The 13,668-nt window shown below is 39.4% G+C and overlaps 1 protein-coding gene across 1 annotated transcript in view; it reads right to left on the bottom strand.

Moving 5' to 3' along the window:
* Positions 1–1,786: 1,786 nt before the first annotated feature.
* RWDD4 (RWD domain containing 4) overlaps positions 1,787–13,668 on the bottom strand; it is a 42,265-nt gene continuing 30,383 nt past the window's right edge. Inside the window, exons 15-19 of the transcript XR_005106082.1 lie at positions 13,308–13,479; positions 12,390–12,536; positions 10,356–10,692; positions 9,481–9,576; positions 1,787–6,083 (exon numbers count right to left, since the gene is read on the bottom strand). The gene's annotated coding sequence lies outside the window, so the exon portion shown is untranslated. The remainder of the gene's footprint in view (positions 6,084–9,480; positions 9,577–10,355; positions 10,693–12,389; positions 12,537–13,307; positions 13,480–13,668) is intronic.

Here is a 13,668-nt window from a genome sequence, read left to right as displayed (position 1 = left end):
GATGCCCCGGGGCTGGAGGGCTGAATGCACTGCACGTGGGGTAAAGAAAGCCTGGGTGCTCTGGGGCCAGATGGTATGAATCGATGCACAGTTATAAGCCATGTAAAATACTGAGCCTGTTCCCACAGTTATGATCCAATTCCTTAACAGGACTTAGCATTTGCAAGTAATGCTAGTTAACATATGGCAGACGAATGTAAAGCCAGTGGTTTGAATTTTTGCTCTAAAATTGTAGGTGTAAGTGGACTAGCTCCACTGGGGAGACCTGGACCGCAGTAAGTAAACAACTCGTGCAGGAAACTGCTGTAAGGGCCCTGACCATCAGCAGGGTAGGAGAGAAGGTGAACCTTGTGCCAAGGGCCTGTCTTGCTTTTCAGGCCGAGTAGCTAATCTGAGGTTGCAAAAATTGCTTTCTTGAGGGGGCTGGATCATGGCTACTGGTGGAGAATAACCAGGCCAGCTCACATGTTGGAGACAAGTGTTATAAGCGGTCTTCTGTGTATTTTTCTCCTTTTTCTGTTTGTTACAGCTTAATGACTCTTAAATTTCCTTCTTGGAAAGACTGGTTGGTAGCCTCGGGCTGGGGATTGTATCAACATCTGATATCTACCTAAAATGGCAATGCTCCCTAGTATTAAAACCAAACATCTCTTAAACACCAAAGTTGCTGAACAAAGTACAAGAGAAATTGTAACTGTTAGTATTACTAATTTATCTTGAAAAGTATGCTTGAGTTTCTACTGGCTAAATCAAGAGTATTTTTTTCCAAGGCAGAGAGAAAGCTGGGAGCCTTACATAATTGTTCATCTGGAGTAATTGCTAAAGTAGGACGTATATGTTGTGGTTACAGAAAGAAAATTTTATATTCTGAGTGGTCCAGATAAATATCTCTAATGCAGGGATGCTTTTTTTTTTATGCTAATGTCTCTTCTGGTAGGGAATATGAATTCCTAAGGTTTTCAGTGAAAATATTGCTGGGGAGATGGCACTTGCTTGCCTAATACATAAAATGGCTCAAATGCAGAAATAATTGTTCATAAGCAGGTTAGCAGCGTGCCCCAAATATTCATGGGTGCCTCTAAAATTCTCTCTTTTAAATACCCTGGCTAATTTGTTGCAAAAACTTACATGAGAAAAGATCTGATGTTACCTGGTATTTAGCATTTCACCACCTTTTTTTTGACCAAACCCAGATTTTGTGGTTTTGCATCCATTTTCATAGATCAATGGTAATTGCTGAAGACGCGCATAAGATGTTAGTATGAAATCAGAAAGGTAAGTAGAGAACTCTTAACATTGCTACTTAATGTTGAGTTCCATTTCTTAAAAGGATGAACCTCACTAGTGAGGTAAAAATGAAAAGTAAACACTGTTAAACCAGTTCAGCCAATATGTGTTTTGAAGGTGTCATGAAGTAAGTCTAAGTAACATAAATATCTGGCAATAAACACTTTGGAAGTTGATAGAAGTACATGTAACTACACAGGAACTGCTTCTTTGCTTACTGCTTGGGAACATCCTAATTCAGCGTAGGTTACATTTTGTTTTCTTGAAGCATCTGAAAGTATGGTGCACTTGTTCTTGCTTTTTGCATTTCAGTTTTGAAGTAACGCAAGTTCACCAGTAGCAGAAGGTCCCCACAAACTATTTAAAAGGAATGGTATCACATCAAGAGTGGTTTTTGATTATTGTCCCGTGGGCCACTTTGATTAATCTTGACAAATTAATCATTTAATCAAACCAACCTTTAAAGCAAAACAAAAAATACACCTAATAGAAACCGTACTGTTTTGAAAGCAAAATGAGCAATTTAATAATATTTGTGTATACGTACGAAAAGCCATCTTGCTACCTCCCAGTAGTTGATGCATTTCTTTTGGACTCTGGAATTCTGCCAGCTCAGGAATAGTACACAAGATTAATACAGGTTTCCTCCAGTTGCCGTGTGTTACTTTTTATTCTGTTGTGTAAGCTGCGTGAATCCAAATACAGTTAATTACCGGCCATGATAGGTACAAATTCTTGTAGTGTAGTCTTCTGCATGCTGTTGTACATTCATACCTGTTCATTGCTAAAAAGCACAGTGATAATACCTCTGTATCTAAACTAGTTTTAACTGTATTTCCCTGCTAAGCATTAACTAATCTATACATCCAGAAATGGTAATGTGGTACTGACAAGTCTTGAAACTGGTACAGAACAATAAGTGAAATGCCCCATTCTTGCCTGAATTTACCTAAGGATTTTCCATTTTGGATGTTCTTTTAACACTGAAGTGGGCCTTTGTAAAGAAGGTATTATTTTTTAACTCTGAAGATATTTTTCCCCCCCTTCATTTAAAAGCCTCTAACTTCAGCTTGAAGGAAACTACTACAGCTTGTCTGATTTAATTCTTTAAAATTAGCAGTTTGGCACTTCTGTGGCTTCTACCATTTCTGACTGCAAACAGATCTGATTCTTAAAAGTCTTAATCTGGGTTTTTATTCTTTACTCAGCTGTGCTGAACTGCACCCTGTTCAGTCTCCTGTAAAACCCAGCCAGTCTAAAGGGACAAAACCACAGCGATTGCCACACCAGCAAGTTAAGGGCTTAGAGTTCTTTCTCCCTCTTATCTGCACATATATTTCTTTTACTAAGAGGTCTTATCTCCTGTAGCTCTGCAAGTCTTTGACATTGGCACCTCTAACTGGAAAAAGTAGTGCAGGTTTCATATAAAAGCCCAACTTGCTTTAAATACTTCCCTCCCCCCCCCTATATACCTGAATCTAACAGAGCAGTGATAAAAGCTCCTGCAAATCGCAAAGGTACTTTATCACATCAGGTAATATGTCTGAAGTTGTTCTGTTGCGTATTTCAAAGCTAATGCTATTGTGGTGGCTGTTGCTGAAGCCTGCTTTAAACTCAAATGGCAGATGTATTAGTCCTGAAAGACAGCCTGTCTACTCGGTCTCAGCCAAGAAATCTATTGTGGGCAAAGGAAAAGCAACTTGTTAAGGCTACAGTTTAGAAGCAGCATATTTATCTTTGTTAGGGCTAGCAACCCTGGCTGTCTGCAGAGGAGACTTGAGGCAGGCCAAGTGTGGTTTGACCTGTGGAATGCCACAGACCCAACAAATTAACCGAGATGTGTGTTGGGAAGGTCTGCGCTAGACCAGTCAGATGAGGTTAGGGAAGTAGTAACATTTGCTGTTTTGTGAAAGTTTCCTATAGGAGCCTAACTCAAGAAAGGCTGAAAACCTTGAAGGGAGACGGGTATCTCCCTGCAATTCAAAGTAAAGCATCTGTTCTTGAAGCCAGGCACTTCTTAGCTTATTCACCTCACTTCTCAAAAGTTCTTTTGAGCTACTTCAAGCAGAATCCTTGACCGTCACGGCTTTCTGAATCCTATTCACAGGTGCATAGCTTTGCACAGTGAACAATTCCATCTCTGAATAGCTGTCTTCAAGAGATTGGAGATGCTCCTTGTTTCTTTCATTTTCAGACAGTACAGTTTTCTTTAGGTTCTTCCTGGCTGCTAGCAGATACCTTGCAAAGAAGTGTTTTTTCAGTGGAAGGGACAGCTGGACAGCCTCTCGAGATGAGCAGGGCTGTCACTCAAACCCACAAGAATAGTTTTTCTGTCCAGTGCTAGTTAGGCAAGACATTTGACTGTCAGTGGTAAAACCAGATGCTACTGTGCAAGTGTTCAAGTCCCACAGACTTGGACATCTTAGAAAGAAAAAGATGTTTATTTTTTACTGTTATCATGCCTTTTTTATAATACATGCCACAAAAGATTTGAAATAGTTTTAAATCCTCTCTTGTGCCAATTTCCTGATTACCCTGCAGTCTTTGGAACAACTCTAGGATTATGGATTTCCACTACAGCTGGCCAGTAAACAGTTCTATTTAGTGAAAATTCTACCAAATTTTTCATTAAACGAAGCTGTCATTTGCCTTCGAATCCAAGTCGCCTCTTACGATCAAGCTCATATTGCATCTGAACCCTTTCTAATTTTTGGTCGGGGTAGGGCAGTTGTTCTAAAGGCTTATTTTGACAAATTTTGCAATTTTTTTCCCCAGCTATTTCTGCTTTCCTTTGGTTTACCTGGTAGGGCCACTTCAATTTTAAGTCAGCAATGTTTTAACGGCAAGTATTACACTGGACTGCATCTCTGTTGTGCTGCAGCTGTGTTCTAGCAGAACATCACTCACTATAGCATGGCCAATTTTGTACTTGGGGATGCACTTCACGAGTTGCATGCTGCTTTTTTTCCTGAAATATACGTCAAGTAGGTTATAAGTAGCATACACACAGATTCAAAGTGTAATTACTTCTCCTGTTCCAAAGGCCTGTTTTCCAGCGTAGGGGGATTAGTGCTTAGTGGGCACATAGAAAATAAAATCCTCCCCAAAGTTTCGCTTCTGCATACTTACGGAATACCTCCACTGAAAATGGAAAAACTAGTGAATGAGTTTCACTACAGTGATTAGCTGCGCACGTTTCTACTAAGACTAGTAGAAAGTTACAGTTTATAGTTGGAGGAGTGGAGGGGAAGTAACTTGGGTGCTTCTGTGGTTGAATGTAGTGTGATTTAAGAAGCCTAAAAGGAAACTTTAATCTCCTGCTGAGAAACAGAATAAAATAAAAAGAATTCTAGAACCTTTGAGAATAACTTTCAGTAGAGAAATTAGGATAAAATCCTGTCCCAATTTAAATATAATTCTGTTGAGCAGGGTTCTACCCAGCATACAGATTTCCAGCTTCCTTTGACTAAAGCCTAAAAAAAGATTAAAGCTCCATGGCAACTGCTATCTTAACTCCTGACAGCCATAGTATAAATTACATCTTGGAAAAACCTAATACTGAAAGTTTTATTTAGGTCACCAGTCAGGCTAGGAAATGGTAGGCTTATAGATACCACACCAAACTTCATTTTGCCCCTGCACGGTCTCAGTGAGGCAGAGGTTTTTTTGTGGGAGGCAAACTGGATGCTACGCAATTATATGCAGTATGAATTTAAAAATCTGACAACTTCGAGGTGCGTAAATCTGTTTCATGCTTTTGGGGAAAAAGACTGCAATTTACTTGCAACTGTAACCTTCTAGTGAGGAATAGAGCAGGGTTCATCTGGGAGACAGCAGCCCAGACAGGTACTGTGTGAGGTTACCACAGGAGCTGCGTTTGCTGGCAGTGGAGGAACGCTATCGGTTGGTTTGTTTATTTTAAGGAGAGAGGAGAGAGATGGACAGAGGTTTTGCAATTAATTCATTTGCCCACAGGTGCCCCAGCATTCATACTTGTGCCACGAAAGCTATGTGTCCCTTTCAGGCTTGTATGGAGATCCTGCTTTCTCGCTGGTTATTATTTTGAGTGGTGGAAATGCATATAAGACTGAAAGCCTAGAATAAAGGGAACCTGTGGTAAACAAATTTCAGCTATTTGCATGAAGGCTATCTGGTACTGTTATTTCCTTAGTTCTGCTTTCTTGCTCTTTGACTATTTTTGACCCTCTCCTTTCTGGACTATGTGCTTTTCAGGCCTTGAAGAATGCCTTTAATTGTTGCCTGAGGGGCGCTTTACCCATGCCTGGTGCCCAAGACAGGGAGGGATTGCTAACTGGGATCGTTGATCCCGCTGTCCAGTGCATGGCCAAAGGTGGGGCTGCATGCCCCCTAGTCTGTCGGCTGCTACTGGACACCCACAGAATTATTCTGGGGCTCCTTTTGACCTCATCAGTTAGCAAAGTTTAAGTTCCCAATATCCCATTTAAAAGGAGAAAGTACCTATCATTCCTCAAATAAAAAATAAAACTAAGATAACATCAAAACCATACTAGAGTTACAGCCCACTATATACCTACATGAGTGCCTACTTGGAAATTTTGCCTTGTAAATGTTTAATGGTAATGTGCCATCTATTACTGGAGAAGGATGAGAAATAGAATTGTAGAAGCATTACCAGAATAATAATTGGTTTTACAGACCTGCAAGTAGGACTGCTTTTGCCCTTTCCTCCAGCAGCTGGAGTTTGCGGGTGACGTATGCCTTCATAACCTGGAGTAATGGTATGCTGGTGTTCAAATGGATCCCAAACTTTTATCCTGTGAACAAATAACAAAAACATACTCAAATACATATAGATAGTAAATCCTAGAAGAAAGAAACTAAATATATTTTTTTCCCAAAGGTGTAATACCGACATGCTAACAAGCAATTGAATTGTTAGTTGAACATACTGAGTTGTGTAAGTTAACTAGTAGAGCTGGAACATGAGATGCAAGATAATCTCGCTATTAAATGGCTTTTAGGAGAGTTTTAGAGATGTTTAGAAAATGGTAAATTACTTGGATTTCTGAGTGTCAGATTGCTGGAATTTGCATCGGTGCACTCTTCATATTAATTTTATAAAACTTGGAAATGTTGGTAATAATTTAAATCATACAGAACCATAGCATTGAGCATTTTCTAAATAAAAATGCATACTTTGGTTATGATTTTTCAATGCAGTAATCTAATCTAATGATAGTATACACTGGAGTGGCAAATTAATCCATGTTATGATTACATTTTATTCAGCAATAGAAGGTGAGAATAGTTTTGAGTCTTTCCCCTCTCATGCTATTTGTAGTAAACCACAAAGGTTTACTTCTGGGTGATTTTATGTAAAGAATGTTGCAATAAAATTTGTGGTTATCATACCAGAGCTGTTTTAAACCCGACTTCAGAAGACATACCTCCCCACTCCCAGATACGAGGTAAGTTAACAGATCTTACCTCACCTGATCAAGTAATCAGATTAGGTAAGTTAACAGAGCGTGTGTTCATTCTTACGCCCGTGCAGCAGTTGGCCCGGCCCTGCATGCTGTGGGGATTGTACTTAATGCATTAGCTGGTGAAGCTTTACAAGCCACAAGACTTGTCTTTCTGTAAACATGCTATGCACTTTTGAAACATGCTAAAGGATAAAATATGATGCTTCCTTGAAAAATGACATATTAAGTATTTAAATTTTTCTTTAAAGAAATCCTGAATGTTTTGCCACACGCTTGTGACTCTTGCCACAGAGAGAGAAGTGGTTTGGGGGAAGCAGGTCAGACATAAGTCTCGTATTTAATAAATTTTTTTTCCTAACGCCTCTCTCTTGTATTTAATAACTTCTCATCTGTACTTGCTGGCATGAGGTACAACAGCAGAGAAGAAAGCACCCACGGATTTCAAAGGCTTGACTTTGTGGAGTGCACCAGAGTGACTGAACTGCGGCTTCAGTAACTGCCTACTGTAAAAGCCTGTTAAAACTTATGAAAATTAAATGAAGTGGAGAGACATTTAAAACTTCCCTTAATAATTCCAATCATGCAAGTCTCCTTCACAGAAGGAACATCCTGACTGTAACCAGAAACATTTCTGCATCTGTTCTGTCTCTGGATGAATCATTAAAAAAACCCAACAATTCAATCCTGGTATTTTGGAATACAGGAATTCTGTCTTTGAGACAGAAGTTTATTCAAAAAACTCATTAGGGAAAAAGTTGTTATTAAATTAAGATCATGTTAGTATGCTTGCCGAAACAACAGATCATTTGTTAAGCTCCTTCCTGAGCCTTATGGCTGAACTAAATCTGCACATAAAGATATGTAAAATATGCCCAGATTATAGTCCTAGTTTTCCTTCTCACTAAATTAAGCGTGGCTTTTAAATGGAATTATCTGATGAATACAAAAATGACATACTTCCATTCAATTCTGTGTAGCTGAAGCAAAGGTCTTCAGGCTGACTGTGCTTTCAACCACCTTTTATTTTGCCACTGGTACTATTTTCTAACAGCTTGTGCCTTTCCTCTCTGCCCGTTCCTCCAAAGGTGTTGTGCAAACACTCTCTTCAGCAGATGCTTCATCTCCTATTCAACAGCCTGAATAACTGATAAGACCAAGCTGCAATTTTCAGTTGGGGGTTTGGCAAAATAGGGAATCTGCACAAAGCAGGTTCTGTCTCTCTTCAAAAGCTGCCTCTATTAAAAAAAAATTTGGAAAAGCCATGACTACATAATGAGGTTGAAACTGTTTGGTTTTGCCTTGCATAGCAAAACTGAGGAGCGACACTGGGTACAAGCTCCTGCTCTAAAGCCAGTCATGCAAACGCTGACTAATGAGGTGGCACTAACCTCATTCCTGTAAGATACTGCTTGTGTTTTCAGCAAAATAATACCCAAGTTTCTACTGAAGGTTTTAAGTGCATCAATTGAAAGCATCTAAGGTATCCCTAGTTACAGTCGTCTAACTCAAGGCTCAAAACTATGGCTGATCTGCTGGATCAGGGTTCTTAACGATCCATGGGAAGTAACTGAAGCAGTAACTGTGGTATTGCTATTTCTGCCATGCTTTTTGAGCCAGTAGGAAGATACACTACTTAACAGAGGTATTATGAGTTTCAGTTGAAGATGGTGCCGATCTAAACAACTCCATTAAAACAGACTGTATAATAGCTTTGGCATAGTTTTATGTCAGTGTATCCGTTCAAGCAGATCTCTGTTTAAACCTTAAATAAAACCCGTTAGAGATCACCACGTATGCTGTTAGTCTTGGAAAAACCATGACGCAGCACAACTACAGAGGCTGACTGGACTTCAAACAGCTCTAAATAAGTGGCAAGCAGAGCTGCTCTTGGTCGTGCAAGCCTTAGAATCTTCTAAGTCTTATTTTTGTACTTATACAGACACTGGAATCCTGTCACCTTATACTGGAATCTCACAGGGTGGTTGGGGATGGCTGGCTGCCTTCGTGACTAAATTTTCCCTAGATCCCTTTATTTTGTTTGATGCTTGTGCTTCTGAATTGTACCTTCTTCAGCCTAGAGTCTCCCTGTGTGGTTTGTGTCACTGTGATTGGCGACCCATTCTACTCGAGTGGAATGGTCATCATCTACTTCAGCCGGGAAAAAGAGTGGGCCATTCACAAATAGTCATACTTAAAACCTGAGTCCCATGTCAAGAAAGTGCTGCTTAATAAAGATGACACGTGAGAAAGCTGAATCTCAAACGAATCATGCAACTCTTTTACTAATGACTGCTCAGCATTCCTGCTCATTTCCAGTTAAGAAGATCAGAACATGTAAGCAGAAACTAATATATCTGCCATTCTAAACCATCGGTTATCTGTCATTTGTCTTATTTCTTAAGGCAGCAAAAACCTGGCAAAGATGTCCAACCGTAGTTTTATCATACTTAGTGAAAGGATGCAAGTGGGTGGAAAAAAATGATGTATGAGGCATTTTGTTTGAAAATATAACTCCAAGTAATTTTGACAAACATTATAAATCCTTGACTTACCAGCAGAAGCACAAAATCTCTTAACTTACTCTTTGCATTTCATGGTTACCTTATCAGCATTAGCCAGCTTCCTCCTTTTTCCTTTCTGAGTAAGTGATTCGGTAGAGGGACTTCATGATTGTGGAGTATTACATTCATGTAATAACAAAAGAGGAACATATTCAGGAGTTTACCCATCTTTCCATCATGACTCCAAACCCGATTCTACTGGCATCATCTGTAACTGCCAAGCAGTACACATATGGCTCATTTTTCAATAATTTTTAAACCTAAAATGTAAAAAAAAAAATAGTAATTTTAAGTATTTGTCAGATAAACACCTCTGCTTTTAATTTGACATTAGTCTTAATGAATAGGACTGTAATGATTATTTTAGTACGATAATTAATGACAATAAACCCCCCCTAGGATTTGAAGAGAGTATCATGTCACTAATTCTGTGCCGTTGCAAAAAAACCCCACATCTTGTGAGACGAACAGATAGGGATGCTGGTTTAAGACCTGCTAAATTATTATATGCTATTCAGTTTTGGACACCACACTTAAGGGTGGAGGGAGTTCAAATAAGTTACAAGGTAGAGAAGAAGTGTAGAAGACAATGACTTCTAATGAAAAATAGAACAAAGCCTAGAAACAAAAGGACTGAAGTCAGTAGTCCTCAGTAATGCGAAAGTTTTTGCTTCCAAGAGGAAAGGGACAATCTGTCTAAGTGAAAAGGACAATCATTAATGTCCTTCAGATGGAGCACTGAAAGTTTAAATAAGACACTAGGGAGAAAACAAAACAAAAAAAAGAACTGTCCAACCGTAATGACAGTGAAGCCCTGGAATATATTACTTTGGAAAGTAAAGATCTCCGGTGATGAAGATGCTACAAGACAGGCTAGACAATCATGTCAGCATCAGTTTAATTATAACTGATCCTGCCCTTGGGCAGGGGAAATGGATTGGATCAGCAGTTCTTGAGCTGTGGGAAGGCACTGACATATCCTTGGAGGCTCAGACAAAGCTCTAGGAGAATTTAATCTGAGATTTTTCCTTCTTCCTACCTTTTCTCCTGAAAGTTCTTTCTGAAAATCGTTTGAAGAGTGTAGTATTTACTCTCAGCCAGCAGGACAGGAGGGAGAGCAGAGCCATCAGATCCACCCTACCTAAGGGCACACGCTGAGCATCGCCGGTGGCCAGCGGGGTGGACACTCGTTGCATGTTCTGTGCGTTCCCCTGGCAAAAGTGAGCTGAACTGAGTTGAAGGTTATGCTACCACAGATGCACGAAGTCCATGGGGAAAGCTGACTGTTCTCTTCCCAGCAAAATCCGGATCCACAACTCAGGCACGTTTAAAAGCACAGGATGTGATGAATGGCCCAATCACCCAGGGCATTGAGACTAGGATCAGGGAGAGGAAGGTTTTAATGATACCTGGCGATTCAGGTGACGGCTGCAGAACACAGCTACCCAGGGACAGGATTCTAGCTGTTGTACAGAAGTACCACCGATTTCTGGAAGTGAAAATAGGGATGTTGGGATATATGAAGGGCCTATCCTACTACAGTAGAAAGACAGGCCCAATAATAATAAATTTCAGTACTGTTGAAATAATTGATCTCCTAAATGGACTTCCAGCTCTGCTTTCTAATTGTTGCGTATGTAATTAATTCATTAAAAAATTTGTATTTTCCACACTTATAGAAAATTTGATAGATATTTAGGTATTTTAAGCAGCAAACCTTGATACTATACTTTGGTTCCTACCTATTGAAGAAACGCTAGAATATTTCACAGTATTTTCTTTGGTAAGTGTTAATTTTTAGCGGAAGGGACTGGCAAAATGAGTACATGAATTTTTAGCGACTATAGAACATATTCAGTAAGTAATCCTTACGGTGCTGATCATTTCTGAGTAGTTTTCATGCAAATATTCACGATCCAAACCCTTGGTTATTTTTATAAATACCACATCTAGCAGTCACTTTTCAACATGAAAAGTGCATTTAAGCTTACAAAAAAAAATATCTGCCCTTCTGGTTTCTAAATTCCACAGTTTGATATAGTCAGTTTTTTCTTCTTCAGTGTCGCTGGGAAGCACCAGATAGTGGCCAATGTAGGTCAAGGCAGAAGTGTATAGAAAGATTATGGATGCGCTGGCTTCAAGATGACTGAGCTGGCACAGGGCTTGCAAACTGATCTCAGGGAGATGGTGCGTGTGACGTGAACACGCTGTGACCTAGGGAGCAGGAGATCATCTGGCAAGTCAGTCACAAGCTCAAGAACTTTTCTGCAGATATATGTCAGCACTTTTTTGTCTCATTTATATCTAGTTAAAAATATGTATGTTTTTCTCAGTTTTAGCGTATTTATGTATATAAGTAGCTAAGTGGCAGTTTTGTTGGTCAATGAACTATAAAAACCAAATGGACCTCTAGGCATAGGTCCTTCCATGGACATATAAATTATTGTACATGTACATATATGCACTTGTAATAACTTCTCCAGCTGATCTGTCTGTTGATCTGATGCAGTGATGACTGAGAAGATCAAGGTAAATCATGTCAAACGAACACAAGGCTGAGTCTATCTACAGTAAGTCAGATGGGAAACTGTTCATAGTAAAGCCAAACACAGCCCACCAGTGATACTTTATACATGCAGATGACAGTAAATAGCAAAGATTATTAATAGACTTTGCAAACTTGTGAAAAAATGAATTCTAGTTACAACACAATGAAACTGTAGAATTCTTACTACAATTTAAGATTCGGTCTTTAGGAAGAAAAAATTATTGATTAAAAAAATAAATCATCAGTGTAAATTAAGCAATCAAAAGGTGGATTTAATTATGATTATGATCCCAGAACACTTACCTATTTGAGACCTTCCTGGTACCAGATCATAATGGAAACTATGGAGTGAAAACTTGATGGAAATAAGTGACATAATTTCAAAAAAAGGAATACAAAGTAGAACAAAATAGCTTCTTGGCATTCTAACAGTCATTACATAACATATCCATCAGTAAGCAGAACAGTATTTTAAGATTTGAGAGAAACTGTATAAACATGATACATTAAGATGTTGTTTCTCACCTTTTCATCTCCACTAAGCAAGTACTGAGCAATGGCATTATGTTTTTCACTAGTAAGTTCCTTTTTTTCTATTTCTTGTTTCACCTTCTTCTCCAGTCTCCTTCTCCGCCTTAGTTTCCTTGCACCTTTCCCATGGAGTCCAAAGTTCTGAAAAAATATTAAACGTTAATATTTGTCACCTGCTCCAACCTTTTGATTACATTCATTTGTTCACAATTCATAATTCACAATTACAAAGCAAAACTCCTCAGCAGGAAGGATGCACGATTTACCTAATGGGTGGTCACTACAGTTCTAAGGCTTCTGGAAAACCTGCTTCCTTCTCATCTTTTGTATATTGTAAGCAGGTGGTGATAGACTGCACCTTAAATAACTACTGTACAAATACAGTTATTTATTATATGCAATGGTGGGTTCAAGGTAAATTCCTTGCACTTACTCAGAAGACAAAATAGGCTGTCTGCAACTCCAGACTTTAAGAGGTGAATGGGAAGTAGTGAAGAAAACTGTCAGCGTGCTTACTTTCCATTCACCCAGAACTGCCTGGCCAGTGGACAAAACTTAGGGGTTACAGATGAAAAAAAAGACTGGAAACCACTGGTTTAGACCAATGTCTAGAGAGATAGTAATGCTGCTTAAATAGCATTTAAGTGAGCAGAGTCACAGTTCCTCCTTCCCACTTCTGAGGCAGCTACAGTCACTAATTCTTGCAGCTGAAGGAATGTAATAATTGTACATCAGTCTCGTCTGCGTCTTTTTGATCTCCCCACTTGAAGACAAGGACGCTCTGGCTTTAAGGAAGGTGACAATGACCTCATTTATTTATTCCAATAATTTGTATTTCAGCGCAAATTCATGGCCTGCACAACCACTGTTTCAGCTCCAGCTCTGCAGCGCTACAGAAGTCAAAGTTGTCACCTGTTGCTCCCTTGCTCATTCTCCTTTCGGGTGAAGCCTTTGGTACAGGTCCCTGGTGGCCTTTGACAGAAGATGGCCTGCCAGAATAGGTTGCTCAGGAGTTTTCTTTGTATTTCAGCTCAGCCAACCCTTTACAAATGCAGCCTCTAAATTCCCAGTGACAAAGAGGTCCCTGGCAAAACATCAGAATTCTTTGATATCACATGAACCATGTTCTGGGAACAGCACCAAAAGATCTTATCCAAACATTTCTCACAGATCTCACAAATGCTAGGGAAAACGAACCCAGTCCAACAGGCACAGGGAAGAACGAGTTGCATCTTTCTGCTCCAGTGAAGTTTTCATTATGGTTAGAGGGTTT

The sequence above is a fragment of the Falco rusticolus genome, chromosome 1 (genome assembly GCF_015220075.1).
Source record: "Falco rusticolus isolate bFalRus1 chromosome 1, bFalRus1.pri, whole genome shotgun sequence".
NCBI classification, from domain to species: Eukaryota; Metazoa; Chordata; class Aves; order Falconiformes; family Falconidae; genus Falco; species Falco rusticolus.
The sequence above is the reverse complement of the archived record's forward strand: the minus strand, read 5'-3'. Positions and strand labels throughout refer to the sequence as shown.